The sequence below is a fragment of the Nuphar pumila genome, chromosome 11 (genome assembly GCF_984573655.1).
Source record: "Nuphar pumila chromosome 11, dmNupPumi1.hap1.1, whole genome shotgun sequence".
Taxonomy (NCBI): Eukaryota; Viridiplantae; Streptophyta; class Magnoliopsida; order Nymphaeales; family Nymphaeaceae; genus Nuphar; species Nuphar pumila.
The window spans coordinates 42,305,718-42,309,755 of record NC_143259.1 but is presented as its reverse complement, the minus strand read 5'-3'; positions in this window follow the sequence as shown (position 1 = coordinate 42,309,755).

The following is a 4,038-nucleotide window of genomic DNA, read 5'->3' as shown; positions in this document are numbered from 1 at the left end:
TGATTCGAGAACGACTCCGTACCGCTCAGAGTCGGCAGAAAAGCTATGCAGATAGACGCCGACGAGAGCTTGTCTTCGATATTGGCGAGATGGTTTTAGTTAAGGTATCTCCGACGAAGAGCGTATTTCAGTTCGGGAAAAAGGGAAAGCTGAGTCCTAGATACGTCGGACCGTTCGAAATCCTGGAGCGAATTGGAGAAACAGCTTATCGCGTGGCGTTACCTCCGCAGTATGCTCAGATCCATAATGTTTTTCACATATCCATGTTGAGGAAGTATATTCACGATCCATCGCATATCATTCATTATGATGATGTGGACATTAGAGGGGACTTGACGTTCGAAGAAAGACCAGTGGAGATCGTCGACCGTCGTGACCAAGTGCTTAGATCAAAAACCTTTTCCTTTGTAAAGGTTCAGTGGCAATATCATGGGATTGACGAATGTACTTGGGAACCCGAGAACGATATTAGGGAAAAATATCCTGACCTGTATTTTGATTCTTCAAGGTAATAGATATTTCGCGGACGAAATTCTTTTAAGAGGGGTAGGATGTAAAATCCCATTTAAAAAAAAAAAACTGTTTGGACCCGGGCCGGGTCGGGTCCGGACCCGACCCGGGCCCCTTTTTATTTTAGGGTTTTGCGTAACCCGACGCAGGGTCCCGAGCGCCGCACTCCCCCCCCCCTTCTCCCCCTTCTCTTGCGGGAGGATTTGGGAAACCCACCAGGGGTTTCCCCTTCCGGCGCCCCCTTCGCATTTAAGAGAGAGGTCGGAGGGCGAGGGGAGTCTCGCCTTCCTCTCGCAGCCCTCTCGAGCTTCCTCCCCCGCGCCGGTCTCCTTCCCTGCTGCGCCCGCCGCCGACGCCGGCCCCCACTCCCAGGTATGCTCCTCCCTCTTCTCTTCCTCACCGCCCTTCCTGTCACCTCGCCGGGAGGCCGGCCGACGGCTCACAGCCGCTGTCGCGGCTTCCCACCGCCTCCCTGTGCCATCGGGGCCGATAGGTGGCTTACGCAGCCCCTGTCGTCCCCGCCTCTCGCTGGGGATCGCCGGAGTGCCGGCAGGGGTCCGGTGGCCCCTACGGCAACCCCCCCCCTTTTTTTGTTGTTTTTGCTGCCACATTGTGGCTTTCGGCAGGGGCTGGCCCCCCCTGCCGTCCTGTGTTGTCGGCAGGGGTTGGCCCCTTGCCGACCTGGGTTGTCGGCAGGGGCTCAGCCCCTGCCACCTCGTGCTGTCGGCAGGGGTGGCCCCTTGCCGACCTGTGCTGTCGGCAGGGGTGGCCCCTTGCCAACCTGTGCCTCCGGCAGGGGCTGGCCCCCTGCCATCCTGTGCTGTCGGCAGGGGTGGCCCCTTGCCGACCTGTGCTGTCGGCAGGGGTGGCCCCTTGCCGATCTGTGTTGTCGGCAGGGGCTCAGCCCCTGCCACTTCGTGTTGTCGGCAGGGGTTGGCCCTGCCGACCTGTGTTTTCGGCAGGGGCTGGCCCCCCTGCCGTCCAGTGCTGTCGGCAGGGGCTGGCCCCCCTGCCGTCCAGTGCTGTCGGCAGGGGCTCAGCCCCTGCCCCTTCTTGCTCCCGGCAGGGGCTGCCCCCCTGCCATCCATTGCTGTCGGCAGGGGCTCAGCCCCTGCCACTGTGTGTCGTTGGCAGGGGCTCAGCCCCTGCCACTTGATGGCCGTCGGCAGGGGTGACCCCCTGCCGCTGCGCTATGTTTAGGCAGGGGCTTGTTCCCCCACCGCTTGTCTATTTTCGGCCAGCAGGGGCACACCTCTGCTGCCTCTCTTTTTCCTATAGACAGGATTGTCCTTCTTTTGCTCCGCATGATAATTAACGTAGCACTGTTGCAGACCTCGCATCGGACCCTCGCTCTGGCTCCGCGGCCCGAGCCTCGTATCATCTACACGGGTAGACGCACGCTGCTGCAAGACATCCCGAGGTAGGGGAAAGTCGCACGAATAGTGTGTATGAACTAAATAAAATAAGACTTCTGAGATAGAATAATTATTTTTGCATATTTACGTATCTGAAGAAGTATGTGTTGATCCATGTTTTACTCTGTGTGATTCTTTTGAAATTGCATAATGTAAATTCTTTGGGTAGACTCATTCTAGAAAAAAATCAAGTAGTTTACTTGGCATGCCTGTTTACGTGTACAATTACTTAACTCATAATTGTCTATTATGCATGCTTGTTCCTTTGAAACTGCATACTTAAGATAGATTTTGTGAAGAGACTCAAAACCACTGCAATTGCCATTATAACCAAACCTTAAGGCAGGTACGGTATGAACTTTATGTAAGATCATGGAGGGTATTGAAGGGTGAAATCTATACTTTACTGATTTTGATATGGTAATATCGGCCTCCACAGGCCAATTGCTCAGAAAAGCAAAACATGTCATATAGGAACCAAAAGAATCATATACCATTATGTTGCCCTTTCATCGTAGTTGTACCTCTAGGAAGGTACGATCGTACTTTTGGACAAGTACGTCCCCTGTGGATTACGATGGTGGGATGATGAGGTTGTGGCAACCTCGATGAATGCTATTAGCAAAATGCTGAGATCATATAAAATGGTGACCATTTCGCCTTCACAGGCAAGATGCTCGAGTGGGTCTAATGGACCAGAGCATGTAGGATGGGACGACGGTTAAGAAACCCCCGTCGTACCCATCCGATCTTCACGGTTCATCAAGGGAGGGGATGGATGGTACAAAGACTCCGATGGACAGGTTGTTAACAACCACCCCACGAGCAAAAGACTCGGTTTTCCCCAGTCATCGGAGTTAGGGGAATTGGGATTACCATAAATTATCCTAGGTGGTAACTCCCAGGCACTTCTGCAGAAGTTGGATGCATCCATGGGCCACGAATGCCTTTGGGGATTTACTCTCTTGGTCACTGACCGTCCCCTTAGGAGCGGACTCAGTCAACCATCCGGGTTAATGAAAACACGTGACATAATAAACCCCCGGATTGGTCTCGGCTGTTTCTACGTTTCGCGTCTGTGCGTACCCACAGGCCAGTTAATATCAGAACTTAAATAATATATTCATGAATAGATATAGATGACTGAGACTTACACTGCTTCTCTTTGCACTTATTACATTTGCTAGAATAGTCTACAACTGCTTTAATTGCTTAAATATCATAATTGCTTATCTCATGAATGTCCTGTTTTATTTTCATTCTACTTATCTGTTCGTGCACCTATTAGTTTGTTATGAAACTGACCCATTTCATGGGCAGGTGAGGAGTAGGACTTCACTGGCGGCCGATGGCGTGGTGCAACGTGGATCAAGATTCATTTTCTTTCTGCTGGCGGCTTGGCTCTGGGACTTTTTGGAGTTTTTCTTAGATTTATTGAACTTTGGAATAAAAGGCTCATTTTGTAATAAACTGCAGATTTTAATCGATTGCCTTATTTCTTAAATTCCTTTAAGATGTTATACATGTGAATGATGGTTTTTCAGCTAACGTACCCAGGATTGTTGACTTGTGTCCCTTTCTAAATGTCTTCCGCTGTTGTTTTTAAATATTAAACTTTAAATCTTTGAAAGGTTTTTCGATAAGGTTTTCGAAATCACAAGTCGAAATTTTGGGGCGTTACACATCTTGATTTCTAAATCTTGGATCCCATTCTGCCTAGGATCCAGAATCCAATTCCAATTCTAGATTTCAATTTCATCTAATCTGAATCTCTTAAATCCATTTCTATTCTTAAATACCATTTGATTTCTCAGATCCATTCTAAATTTCAAAACTTCAGAAATCCAAATTCAAATTCCATCTCAAGTATTCATTTCCTTTCCTAAATCCAAGTTCAAAATTCAAATTCCATTTCATATAGGATCTAAGTATGGTTTGGTAGGACTATATTGAGGAGATTATTCCATGCTCACATTAGACTTAGGTCTTAAATACAACTCTTCTCAATTTTAGGGATTGAATGCAAAACAATGTATGCAAGTGTATGCTTCTTCTTATTTAAATCTATCTCTTTAGGACTTGCATTAGAGCCTTCTGATTTTATTGCATGTTG